The sequence below is a fragment of the Gopherus flavomarginatus genome, chromosome 3, assembly GCF_025201925.1.
Source record: "Gopherus flavomarginatus isolate rGopFla2 chromosome 3, rGopFla2.mat.asm, whole genome shotgun sequence".
NCBI classification, from domain to species: Eukaryota; Metazoa; Chordata; order Testudines; family Testudinidae; genus Gopherus; species Gopherus flavomarginatus.
The window spans coordinates 206734473-206749391 of NC_066619.1; positions in this window are offsets into that span (position 1 = coordinate 206734473).

A 14919-nucleotide genomic window follows, 5' to 3' on the forward strand; every position below is an offset into this window, starting at 1 on the left:
CATCAGAAAAAAGTAATAGGTATGTAAATTTGACCTGCAACTGTTGCTGAGTTCAGTAGGGATGGCTTTTGGTTATAGCAATCAAGAAATCAGTTGGCTTCAACAGAATCAGAAGCTCCGATGAACAGCTAATTCTTATAAAGGCAAACTAATAATAAGATGAATTTACTCTATGGTATGTTTGTTTGCACAGAGCGTGGGTTGAAGTGGCAAGATAAACCATATTTCACTAGAGAGAAAAAATATTAGATTGTAAACTCTTTGAGGCAGGGAATATCTGTTGTATGTTTGTACAGTGCCTAGCACAGCGGGGCCCCAATTTTGATTTGGGGCTCTCAGGGGCTACTGCAATACAAATAAATATTATTCTTCTTTGAGTGTTGGTCCCTGTGTGTATTCCACATGTGGATATGCAGGTGCCTGAGTCTGGAGATGCTTAGCAAGCAAGGTCCACTGGCCCCTCCCATGTGCTGTTGTCCTCCTCGTGCTCCAGATCAGAGGTATAATAGGCGGTCCAGGCTGACCCCTCGCCAGTTCCTTCTTGCCGCCACATGGTCTGAGTTGGAATCCTCTGGGTCCAGCTTCTTTCTTACCAGCCTGTAAATAATTTTTAATATTTAGCATAGTTAATTTTATATAGTATAGCTTAGTTTTTTCCTCAGCTGGGAGTCCCAGAGCCCTGGCATTCAAAAATTGTCTCTCTTGCCCTTGATCCTTCTCTGTGAGCGATGATCCCCAACTGTCTGGGTGGGCATGGGACACATTGATCAGCAAAGTGCAGCGTTTTCCACTCATTTCCCCTGCAAACACATGAAGCTCGTGAGCTTTAGTTGAGGAAACACCTTATGGAGAAGTGCACCTCTGAGCATGAGCTTGGAAGAGGAGCTAGAGCTGCCAAGCCCAAAGAATTGTGTTCCAGGGCTTTGCATGAGAGTAAGGGGCACTTTTGTAGATACAAGGGCAGATCTTTTGGCTGAAATGCATCATTGCTTTGTCTATGATGGTCACTGTGGTAGCATCTGACAGTTCATTTAGTTCCTAGAAGTCTGAATAATAGTCTACAATAATGAGTTAGTTTTGTGTGGTTTGCTGCAGAAAGAACCATTTCTACTTTGCTGCAAGATCTGTTGGAGATGCTGTGCATTTTCATTGTCTCTTCTTGCTGCTTGGCCTGCATTTCCCAGCATGTATCACAACTGCTCACCAGGTCTCAGATATCCCTGGCCAGTATATGGCATCTCCGGCTTTCTGGAGACATGCTTCCATTTCATAATGGCTCTAATGTATTCTTGAGAGTATTTCTGTTCTCGGTGATCTAGGAATTGTGATTCAACTTGCCTGTATATATTGATGCTATCTTGAACACTCAGCTCATCTGGATAGTTCCAATATTCTTGGAAGGCAAGTGGGGCTTCTCCGCTGGTGTTTCGCCATCCTGGCAGAATGATGGACACCTTCTGCTTTGAAATTGGAACATAATTGACTTAGCTCCTGCTTTTTATGTCTTCCTATGTTGTTTGTATTTATACCAGGTTGAGGCTCTCATATTTTTGTTCAGTTGCTATATTTTCATGCTGCAAGGCTGCTCTGAATAAGAAGGCAGCTATGTACATCTCAGTTTTTTTCTTGTAGTGTACGTTTAAGTTGGGTTGCAGTTTCAGAAGCATGTGCTGAAGGTATTTTGGAGCTGCTAGTAGTGATTTTAAAAAAATATTTTCTGTGGTTTATGATTTCTTCCACCTTGAAGAAATCATAAACTACAGAAGAACACTATTGCAAGACATTCCTGTTCAGTTTGGGCATATCTGTCTCTTTGGTGATAGTGATTTTAATGGGAAAGCTTCCAGCAGTCCCTTTTGTAGAAGTGATGCTCCAAGTCCCATCTCGCTGACATCACATTATATGGTTGTCCCTTCGTTTATATCATATTTCAGGATGGAATAGCTGGTTACCAGCTTGTTGATATGTAAGGTGCATCATGTTGAGGTAACCAGTGTCCATGCGTTGTGTTTGTTCAGTAGTCACCTTTGGGGTTTGCGTTGATCAGCACCTTGAGAGAAATTTTCTCAAATAGTTTACAAATCCTAATAGTGTCTGAACTGATTTAACATCTTTAGGTGTAGGCATCTGTTGTGGTGTTTGATTATTCTTTTACTGCAGGTTGGATCCCCAAAGGCATTCTCAACCATCTGTATCTACCTGATGATGTCCAAAATGTGGTCAATTATATCAGTGTTGAGCATGATCCTGGCTTTCATTTAAGATCTCACATGCCATTCTTCGGTGAACCAGAATTGTACCAGGATCGGGCATTGCTTTCCTTATCCAGTAGCACTTGCAATGTATGTCTTTGGCATCAAGTACTGAGAATTCTGCTTTTGCCAAGGCAAGAGGAAGACTTATTGTGTTTAACAGGGTGTCAGCTCCCTGAGTTCATCATCCAGTTAGCCACCCAAACAATATTTTCTGGGCATGCCAGCCCCTTGTTTGCCTTGTGGGTTAACAATAGGTATTCCCCAGTCCCCAAGTCCCTTTGAAGCCTTCCCGCCGTTTATCCACTGAACATTTAGAATAATACCAGGTCTGCTGTCTTCTAGGGAACAGTATACATACCAGCTTTGATGATTCAACTCAGGATCAGTTCCATGTATGATACCACAGCTTATCCCAGTATAGTGAAAACAGAAAATTTATCATCAGACATTTGAGATTAAAGAGATAGGGAGTAAGGATAATAGAAACAAAATTACATATATAATAAAATCATAACATAGTTTCTAGAGACTAGACAACATTTAACAGGCTAACCTTCTGCCTAAAGAAGTTTGTCATCCCAAAAGTCCTTCATAGCATTTTAGCTAAGATTTTTTGTGGTTCTGTTTTCATGTACTCATACTTCCCAATTACTTCCTAGGTGCAGGAAAAGGGGGTATCTTCCTTGCCGCCTTACATTCCCCAAAGTTGATTGATTGTACCTTAAAGTCAGGATGATCCCCTGTAGCTCATTCTCCAGTATGCTTCCCCCCCTCCCACCCGCAGTTTCATATCCCCTCTGTTAACTTTGTATGTAAGTGGGGCTTACATTGTGTTTGCTTACAATGCTTAATTGACGTGGAGTGAGATGGACAGGTGAGTAAGCATCCTTTGTCTGACAGAAAACTTGTTTGTTGACTCTGCCTTGATACAGACTTTAAAACACATTTTCAGTTTACATCCATAACGCTTTACCTAGTATCTGTTCATACATTTCACAATTATATCAATGACAAGCATGATCCTGGCTTTCATTTAAGATCTCACATGCCATTCTTTGGTGAACCAAAATTTACATACTAGGATCAGGGCATTCCTGTTAACCCCCTTGCCAGTTGGCACTGAGAGGGGTGCACTGGTCACAGAAGGTAGTATTTCTCAGCTGCAGGCATTGGATAGTGAGCAAATCTTTTAAGTGCTTTTAAGTTGCTTGGGTCTATGCAAATGTGCAGCTTGTCTGGTTTCTCAATGGCTACAGTGCTGCTTATCCAATTTATGGTGTCTGATTTTAGCAACTATGCCTTCATTTTCCATTTGCTTTATTGCTCCCACTATTTCTGCTAATGCAATTTGTACTCTGCAAGGCAAGCGCTGTACTGGCTGAATTGTTTTATGTATTTCCAGGTGTAACATGCCTGGAAGTCATCCTCGTCCTTCAAAACTTCTTGGTAATATTTTAGCAGCTTTGCTTCAGGGATGCCACTGAGCTCTCTGCTCTGGGTGTTTTTATGTTTTGTTTGTATGTCTGTTGTATAATTTTTTGTCCCAGGTTTAGTGTCACTAGATCATTAATTGTTTTAGGTGGCTTCTGCAGTGTTTATACTACTTGAAATTTTGAACTTTTCCTTGGTATTCTGCTTGTAATTTACATTTTCTTAATAGTATAGTGATTATGTCATCATATAATTTTAATTTGGCTTTGCTTGTTTGATGGTTTGTTTTCTTCTCTTGCATAATGTTGAGGAAGTCTTTGGCCATGTCTGTGCTACCGATTTATGTCAGCGATCATAAACCACTGTAATTACATTGCTTGTGCATATTCACACAACACTCCTTGTGTCCCTGGAGCGTGTCCATAGTCTGTGCTCTAACACCAACAGAGAGAGTAGTGCACTATGGGTAGCTATACCATGGTGCAGATTGCCACTTTAATAATTGGAGATATACCTATCTCCTAGAACTGGAAGGGACCTTGAAAGGTCATCAAGTCCAGCCCCCTGCCTTCACTAGCAGGGCCAAGTACTGATTTTTGCCCCAGATCCCTAAGTGGCCTCCTCAAGAATTGAACTCACAACCCTGGGTTTAGCAGGCCAATGCTCCTGCTAGAAATTCTGGCGATGGATTGTAGTTAATCATGGGGTGGGATCACTGCCTAACGATGCAGTTTTCTCCATCCCATAATTTCAAGGGCTTCCAACTACGTTTTGCGCTGTTTTTCAAATGCCCGTATGTGTTTTGCACCCGACATCTCTGCCTGACATCCTGCATTGTTCACCAATCTTGTGATGAGCATTACAAACACAATACTACCAACCCTGCAGTATTTCATGAGTTGTGAATCTGAACAGGAATCCATGTTGCCTTCCATGCTGTTTGTGCTATGGAAAGAAACAATTCAAGATTGATGTTGGCACCCACGGAGCAGCTGCACATGGTGGATCGTCACTATTGGGCTTGGGAAACAAGCACTGAGTGGTACAGTCAGATTGTGATGCAGGGTCTGGGATGACAAGCAGCGGCTGCAGAACTTTTGTTTGCACAAAGCCATCTTTCTTGAACTGTGTGTGGAGCTCGCCCCTGCTCTGCAGTACAAGGACACCAAAATGAAAGCTGTCCTAATGGTGGAAAAGTGAGTGGCAATCACTGTGTGGAAGCTGACAACTCCAGCCACTGCTTCCAGCCAACTGCAAATCAGTTTGGAGTTGGGGATTGTGATGATACAAGTATGTAGGGACACGAATCACTTCCTGCTATGAAAAACTGTGATGCTGGGCAGTGTGTGGGAAATAGTGGATGGCTTTGCGGCAATGGGATTCCCTAACTGCAGTAGGGCAATAGATGGCGCACACATCCGCATTTTGGCCCCAGACCATCTTGCGGTAGAGTACATCAACAGAAAGGGCTACTTCTCTATCATATTGCAGGCCCTGGTAGATTACTGGGTCGTTTCGGAGAAGGTGCATGATGCATGCATCTTTAGGAACACTGGTGTGTATAGAATGCTGCAAGCAGGGACTTTCATTCCAGATCAGAAGAGTCCAGTAGGGGATGTAGAAATGCCCATAGTGACCTGGGAGACCCAGCCTACCTCTTACTCCCATGGCTCACAAAGCCATAGACTGTGAACCTTCACAGCAGCAAGAAGCACTTCAACAACGGGCTCAGCAGGTGCAGGATGATGGTAGAATGTGCATTTGGCAGATTAAAGGGTCACTGGTACTGGCTTTATGGCAGGTTTGACCTCAACGAGGAAAATATTCCCATGGTCATGGCAGCCTGTATGCTCTGCATAATATTTGTGAAGCCAAGAGGGGAAAGTTTCCCCAGGGGTGGAGCACTGAGGCAGGTCACCTGGAGGCTGATTTCGAGCAGCCAGACACCAGGGCTATTAGAGGGGCTCAAAAGGGGGCCTATTTGAATCAGGGAACTTTGAAGCAGAATTTTGAAAGACCAGTAATGTCTTTCTGTAATGCATTCAGCCAGGCATTGTTTACTTGCCACTTTGAATGACCCCTTTAATGAGTCCTGCCTGAGCATTAATTGTAGACTGCAAATGTGCTGATTGCTACTGTGTATAAATTTGTGCTGCAACCAATGTGTATAGGTCACAAATAAAGAATCGCTGTCTTTGTAAGACTAAATTTTTATTAAACAGCAATACACAAATTAACTTCTCTTATAAGAGACTTGACAGTAAGCAGCACTTGTCAAAGTGAGGATCTCACAGCTGTGTGTAAGTCCAGCTGTCATTACGGAAAATGTCTCTGGTGGTGGAGTGCAAGGGGTACTGGGAAGGGCCAGGAGAATTCAATGAATGTGTTGGGGAGAGTTTGGGAAGGGATTGGAAAGTAGTTCTGTATGGGCTGCAGAGGGAGTGGATCATGCATGTATTCCGACTGCAGTGTAATCAGGGACCAGAGGATTTCTGATTGGTCATCCTTGAGCTATATCATCTGCGCCTGACCCTCTGTTATGTACTCCTGACCCTGTCTCCTCTCATGGCTGTCCATTTCTAGTTTTTCATTTGTCTCTCTCCACATTCATGGCCTGACCTGATTGCAGCACTTTGCGAAACCTGCCCTCCCTACTCCTCATTCACCTCCTTATCTGACGGAAGCACTCTGCCAGTGCGTAGGAGCAGGCCCTCAAAGACACATCTGCACAAGCAACACACACAGTCAGTATTGTGTGTGCACTCACCGTCTTGAATCATAAAAGTTACATACACCTCTTTCTCATTTTCCCTTGGCAAGCCAGAGCACCAAACATGGCGAGTTTGGCTGGGGAGTAGGGAGAAGGTGCAATATGGGAGAAACTGTCTGGATGGTTTCAGAGGGGTATCAGTACAAGTGCCTAGGGACACTATTCTAAATACTGGCACTGCTTTCCACACAGGGTGCTTGAAGCTGAAATCACACTACTGAGGGTAACTGAAGATGCAAGGGTGCATTTCCTGCATGTATGCAGCTTCAGCCTGGGGTCCACATGTTGCTCGCCTTTGTGCTGCTTTGGTTCCTGCAGAAGTAGTTGCCAATTGGCACAGCAAAGTTTCCTACAATGGGAGAAGAAACAAAGCCACTCTGCCAAGGAACTTTTGGCACCAGATTGCATCATATCAGCAAGAAAGTTTCCTAGAGATCTCAATGGAGGATTCCTGGGAGATCTCGGTGCGCATCAACAAACTTTTCTGCAGGGCCCCCCTGCATGGCTGCACAGCGGAATGAGAAGCAGATGCAAACAGTACCCAGTTGTATTCATTTGAATTTCTTCTACATGCACCATATAACAAAATAAAGGACACCTCTACCTCATGTAACTGTGCAGGATCAAAGCAAAATGAGTATTTACAAGAGCTCCCCTCTCCTGTTTCAAGCACGCCAGACCTGGACTGCTGGGACTGGCTAGACCTCTCCAGAGTCAAAAAGAGGTCCTGGCTCACCACGTCACCGGATGAGCCTGTCGCCTGTTCCACATCCTCCTCTAACTCAAGCACCTCATCCACCATTTGGTCCTTGGGCTTGCCTCCACTGGCCGCTGCCTTCGGTCCCCCCAACAGTGTCCATGGGGCTCTTTTGGCAGCAGAGGTGGGGTCACCACCGAGGATGGTGTGCTGCTCCTTGTAGAAGTGGTGTGGTTTTGGTGCTGTACCAGAGTGATGGTTGGCCCCCCTTGCCTTCCAGTACACCTGCCTCTGCTCCTTGCTCTTAGCATGGCACTGCTGCATGTTCCTTTTGTGACCCTTCTCATCCATGCCACGAGCAATCTGCTCCAAAGTTTCAAAGTTCATACAACTGGATCAGAGGTGGTAGTTGTTGTTGTTTTGTTTTAAAAAGCAAGCATTTGAACTCCAACAGTGTGTGCACAGCATGGACAAAGAGGATGATGGCAGTACAACTAGCTCAGATGAATTCTTTATAGGAGCAGTGGACAGTATTTGCAGCACAGGATGAATGGATTATCAACCTGAAAGCAAATGGCGTGTTTATTGACTTGTAAATTGAACGTAGGTACACCAGCCAGTGTGGTGCCAAAAACCTGAAACTGGCAGTAAAAGAAAAGCCAGAGCCAGTAGAAGGTTAAACAGGTAAAACTTGGGGAGCGCTTATCCCCACTAACGGAGGATGTGAACTAAATGTATGGGTAGATACATTGGAAACTATATAAATTTATAATAGTAGCAGGGAAAAGAGTACCTGTTTGGTTAAAAAGTGTCAAGCTCTTCATTTGGAGGGCCTGGCGAACAAAACAATTGAGGAAGAGTTTAAAGGGAGTAGGGAAGCGCTCAACAGAATAGAGCTAAAAGAGCCCAGCCGTCCAACAATTCATGATCCCAGAAATGTTCCTCTCACACTAAAGCAGAGGCAAAAAGAGTAGCCGTATAGTCTCACTGCTCTGGAGTCACACTGAGTAGAAGAACTAACAAAGTGGGTACACCTGTAGGTCACTATAGAAAAGGAAAATGGAACCTTCACTTAGGTATTGAGTTCTCTAGGGTCAATAAATATGTAAAAAATTAACATGTTCCATTACTTGCAAGAGGAGAAATTCTCGGAGAGGTGGCTGATGACAAGTATTTTTCTATATTTGATGCATTAGCAGTGTTCTTGCAGTGCCCTTAATGAAACAGAACACATGCATATGTGCATTCAACGCCATCTTTAGAAGAGACTGTTTCCATAAACTGTCATTTGGGTTGTATTCATCACCTGAGGAGTGTTACAGGAAAATACAGCAAATTCTTGATGGCATAGAGATACTAAGGTTTACATAGATGATGGTTTTGATCTGGGGAAAAACAATAGAAAAGCATTACCAGAGGCTCTGAGCAGTATTGGAAAGAGCCAGAGCTGCTGAACAAAGCTGAACAAACAAACATAAGTTCTATGTAATGGAAATAATGTACCTGGGAAAGAAGTTAATGCATAAGGGTATATAGATAGAGCACTGTAAGGTTGAGGCTATCCACAACATGTCCACCCCAACAGACAAGGAAGAGGTACAAAAGTTCCTTTGCAACAGGCACAAATTTCTCTATATAGGTCAGTAATCTTACTGCCTGAACCAGCAACCTGAGAGCTCTACTGTGCAAAGATGTCCAGTGGACATGGGATGCAAGTCGTAATAAAGAGTTGGAGAAACTGAAGGATTTAATTATAAAGGACCCTGATCTCAGGTACTATGATAGTAAATGCAGAATGAAATTGCCCACAGATGCCTCCAACAAGGGTATTGGTGCAATCCTTTTACAGCAATATGGTCAAAACTGGAGGCCAGTGGCTTATGCATCATAGGCGCAAACCAGAACTGAGTGCCAGCATGCTGAAATAGAGAAGGAGGGTTTTCCCTTAGTCCATGGATGTTTGTAGTTATATTGATGTTGGTTTTTGAGTGTTAGGCTTTGGCTTGAAAGGGAAAGTGTGGTATTGGGAGCCTAGGTCTTCAGCTTCACTGAGATTCTGGATTGGGACTCTGTGAAGCCGCTGTTATGAACAGCCCCTTGGAACCAGAGTAAAGCAGATCTCTTACAAGAATCTTAAGGAGTGAGTGATCACTGAACACCACAGACCAAATGTATGGAAAGCAAATGGTCATGTCTTACAGTAAAATAAATGAACTAAAAGTTCACCAACAACATTGACATTTCTAGAATGGCTGTCATAAAAATTCCATCTTGTTTAGGCCCACATCCAAATTCAAACAGCTCCCCTGTTTGGAATTGTGTGTATGCAGAGGAAGATCTGATTAATCTTGGAGGAACACAGGAACGCAACCACCCTTTTGGGCTGGGTCAGAGGAAGAAGGAGATTGGAGCATGTCCCCTCTGGATGCTCCACGATAGAAGCTGGAAACAGTGCTGAAAGGGAATGATCAGTTTTAAAATAAAACAAGATGATGCCATGTATTTTTATGGTCTGTCTCATGCCTTTTATACTTGCAAAGATGCTGCAATCCAATGTCCACTGGACGTCTTTGCTCAGTAGAGCTCTCAGGTTGCTGGTTCAGGCAATAAGATTAGTGACCTATATAGGAAAATTTGTGCCTGTTGCAAAGGAACCTTTGTAGCTCTTCCTTTTCTGTTGGGGCGGACATATTGGGGATAGCCTCAACCTTACAGTGCTTTATCCATATACCCTTACGAATTAACTAAGGAATTGGCCAGTCTTAACCCATTAGTGCCTTAGTATTGTCCAGTATCTTAAGGGTTAATTTTAAAACCATTTTTGTGTCGAAACAGAAAAAGAAAAAAATGGAAACATGTTTGTTCAATTCTTTTGCAGTTTCTGTCCAGATGCTAATTGTTGCTTGATCACTACATATACAATGCATCTGCTCTCAGACACTTGATCTTCAAAAACACAATTAAACAAAAAATATCACGTTCTCCTTGAAGTGATTGTGCACATCTATGTTCCACTGCAGGCCTTTGCATGTTCAGTGTACTTGAGTCAGACTTTTGGCAGCAGTACCACTAATGCTTTCAATATGCTCTCAGGAGAGGTTATCAAAAAGTTGTAGCTACTGCCTCCTTCTCAGTGTCTTCGCACCACATATGGCAAGAGTTGGAGCTCCCTGTAACATTTTCTTCAGTTAGCCAGCTTTCAGAATGTTAGTAGGTATAGTTTAGTTTAGTAGTTCCTGGAGGATTTATTACGAAAAAATTTCCAAGTTTAAGCAGTGTGCTACATACAGGGCTGCTTGATTTGCCTGGGTGAGGGCCATGTGAGGGACAAATGTTCTATTTGTATCTTCTTTCCCACCAGGACTGAAAAACAAGGGAACTTTCACAAGGGGAACTTAAGATGAAAGAGGTAATCCATCCTGCATCTGAGCCAAGAACCCATGCTCAGGCAGGCACTCAGAATTAACCGGTGGTGCCACTTCAGCAACTTCTGATATAATGCATAAGCCTGGTGATGGATGTCATGCTTTGTCTTGACTGTCAGCCTCATCAAAGCCTTCCAGGCATTCCAATGCTGACTAAAGCATGCAACCTTATATTTAGCCAAAAAGATCTGGTAAGTCCTACTGTACCAGTTTGAGGCTTCACAAACCCAAACACTCACTGGTCCCGTCAGAGATGGCACTGTTGACTCTGGCTCTTCCAGGACTGAGACCAGTGTCTTTACTCTCCTGGGCCTTTCTTCCTCCATTCAGTCTGCCTCATCTTTACCAGCATTGGCAGCACATTTACTTGAGGTACCCTCCATCCGACAGGCCTTCTGGTCCTCAAGGCATCTCCCTTTTTTCTCCCTGACTGGACTTCCCTTTGTTGCACTAAATGATAGAGTTCTTGGCATTGGTAACACACCCAGCACCATACGTTTAATCTCTTAGTCATCTCTCCAGCCAGGTTTGCCAGCAACACCTGCACAGATCCCATGATCGACTTTCCACCTATCTGAGCCCTTGCTTTCTTATAACTAGGCTACCTAGAACCCCAACAGAAACTTCTCATCCCTATTCTGAGAAGGCTTTGTTTTCTTCTGACTCTGAGAGGGAGGAACAATCAGTTTCACACATACAGAATAGGAAGAGACTGTCTAGGAAGGAGTACGGCAGAAAAGGATCTAGGGGTTATAGTGGACCACAAGCTAAATATGAGTCAACAGTGTGATGCTGTTGCAAAAAAGCAAACATGATTCTGGGATGCGTTAACAGGTGTGTTGTGAGCAAGACACGAGAAGTCATTCTTCCACTCTACTCTGCGCTGGTTAGGCCTCAACTGGAGTATTGTGTCCAGTTCTGGGCACCGCATTTCAAGAAAGATGTGGAGAAATTGGAGAGGATCCAGAGAAGAGCAACAAGAATGATTAAAGGTCTTGAGAACATGACCTATGAAGGAAGGCTGAAAGAATTGGGTTTGTTTAGTTTGGAAAAGAAAAGACTGAGAGGGGACATGATAGCAGTTTTCAGGTATCTAAAAGGGTATCATCAGGAGGAGGGAGAAAACTTGTTCACCTTAGCCTCTAAGGATAGAACAAGAAGCAATGGGCTTAAACTTTAGGAAGGGCAGTTTAGGTTGGACATTAGGAAAAAGTTCCTAACAGTCAGGTTGGTTAAACACTGGAATAAATTGCCTAGGGAGGTTGTGGAATCTCCATCTCTGGAGATATTGAAGAGTAGGTTAGATAAATGTCTATCAGGGATGGTCTAGACAGTATTTGTGTTATACCAATTATATAAGACCAGTAAAAACCAGCAGGATCTTATTAAAGGGGACAAGACAAAGATGCCACATTTATTATGAAAACAATTTGATTTATGACTAATAACTAATATCTTAATTCTTATACACACACACTATACCTAATACCTACACACACACACACACACACACACACACACACACACACCACATGTTCTGCAGCTGCTGCATAGTTACCAGTCCTGAAGATAGCTTAAGTTCTAGCTTGATTTTGTAGCTTGGTTTCGTAGCTTGTGGCGGCTAACTGGCCAGGAAAGCCAGGCACAAGGACAAGCTGGATCTCTGTTGGGCAGGCACTGATGTCCTTCCATGTTGGCAGCAGAATGTTACCCAGTGTCTCTCATCTTATCCTTCTTTTTTATAGGCTTTTAGTTTGGATTCAAAGTCTATAGGTCTTGCTGTGTCACGCTGCCTCTGGGTTTAGATTGATCACCCATCAATTGCAGGCGTGACTTTCAGCCTTGAACCTGGCTTTGATCTTCCTTCTGTTGTTCTGTTGTCCTTTTCTTTTTAGGGTGGATGCTTCTTACTTTGTTTAGGGCTGTTGTCTAGGTCTTCAGCCAATGGTATTTGAACTTTATCTCATCAGGACAGGCTGGGGCTGGAGGTTGATTCCGTCATTCATACATACCTCATTCACACATCTAAACTAAACTAATAAGATTACAGCAGGGTTTGCAAAAATGAAGGTTGGAGGAAGCTTTTACAAAATGGAGTGAGTGTTTTAAAATGGGGTTTGAATTACAATATGGAACAGAAGTTACAGTGTAGGCAAGTGTAGTGAATGGTGAACAGAATTTACATTAATAAAGTGAACAATTAAAAACAATTTCATTTATCAGTTTTACATTTGGTCCTGCCATGAGGGCAGGGCACTGGACTCGATGACCTCTCGAGTTCTCTTCCAGTCCTAGAGTCTATGAATCTATGAACCTGTCTTACCTTCAAGATCCTTTAGTCCATCTTACAGGTCTTTGACCACTACGAGACCTAAAGATCAGGACTGGTCTTCCTGCAGTGAAGTCCCAGCATGCGGTCCTCCACATGGATGGCTCAGCTTATGCAGTACCCTCCGTGGCCTCAATGGTCTTGAGCTGCTTCAAGAGACTTTAGACCTCCATCATGGTCACACTCTAGGAGAGAGTCTCCTCCTCCCCCACTTCAGGAAACCTTTACTTAGTGTCTTGTTACCATCCCTCAACCCGCTGAGTTGGACCCAATGGAGGAAGGAGAATTAGTGAGGGGAAACCCTTAGATCTCCCCAGGCTCCTGCTGACATACATGTTCCTTCATCTTCACCAGATGACCCTGTCACTCCCGAGTCCTCATCGTACCCCATCTCTCTTCCAAGGACTTTAAAGTTTTTCAGGACCTCATAAGGCATGGGGCCATTTCTCTAGGGGTGAAAGAAGAACTTTTACAAAAAATCCACACTCTGAGATATTTACATACTCCTGCCCCAGGAAGAGTTGTGCATCCTGTCAATGAAGGCTTATGGGAGCCAACAAAAATACTCTGGCAGACTCCAGCCTCTCTCTACCGTTCTTGTCACCTGATAATGAAATCCATCTTAAATCTGGTACTTTTCCATTTAGAAGGAAGGGTGGGGACCCAGAAAGAGAAAAGATTCCCGTGTGGTGCCAAAGCTATAAAAGGGGGTGGAGCAGGACAAAAGGAGCAGCCAGTCATGAGAGAGCCTCTGCTTACCACCTGAGATGTCTGCTGGAACTAACAAGGACTGTACCAGGGGAAAGAATTGGGTCTGGACTAGGAAGGAATCTAGTCTGTGAAAGAAGTTTATTGGAACATCCCGGAGGGTGAGAGATTACCTGTAATCAGTTTCTTAATGTATTAGGCTTAGACTTGTGTGTTTTTGCTTCATTTTGCTTGGTGACTTACTTTGTTTGGGCTGTTATTACTTGAAACCACTTAAATCATACTTTTTATACTTTTGTTTATTAATGAACCCAGAGTAAGTGATTAATACCTGGGGGAGCAAACAGCTGTGCATATCTATCACTGTTATAGAGGGCAGACATTTTATGAGTTTATCCTGTGTAAGCTTTATACAGAATAAAATGGATTTATATGGGGTTTGTCTGGGTGCTGGAGAGGTAACTTGCTGAACGGTTTTGGTTAAAGTATGCAGCTTTGGGGGCATGGCCCAGACCCTGAGTCTGTGTTGCAGCAGGCTTGCATGTCTAGCTCAACAAGGCAGGGTTCTGGAATCCCAAGCTGGCAGGGAAAATGGTAATTTCAGCATATCAGGTGACAGTCCCAAGGGGATCTCTGTGACCGAACCCATCACAGGTACTAAGTATCTGAGCAAGTTTTTTTCTATTTTTTTTACCCATCCAGTTTCTGGTTCTTTGCTTGTCACTCTTCCCTCATAGGTCATGTTTCAAGTCCTTAAGCCCTCGTCCAGACTAACCCGCGGCATCGGCGGGTTAAAATCGATTGCTCGGGGATCGATATATCGCGTCTAGTCTGGACGCGGTGTATCGATCCCCGAGCGTGCTTACATCGATTCCGGAACTCCATCAATCCGAACGGAGTTCCGGAATCGACGCGGAGAGCCGCGGACATCGATGCCGCGCCGTCCAGACTGGTGAGTACCTCGATTTTAGAAATTCGACTTCAGCTACGTTATTCACGTAGCTGAAGTTGCGTATCTAAAATCGATTTTAATTCCTAGTCTGGACGTGGCCTTAGTCAGTTTTGTTGCTCTTCTCTGGACTTTCTCTAATTTGTCCATATCTTTCCCAGCACTGAGCACAATATTCCAGTTGAGGCCTAATCAGCACAGAGTAGAGCGGAAGAATTACTTCTCGTGTCTTGCTTACAACACTCCTGCTACTACTTCACAGGTACTTGTACCAGAATCTATCAATTTATAGTCTTCCTTTCTGAAAGCCTCAAGTCCTACCGAGTGACAATAGTGTGCGCTTGCCTTCAGGTTC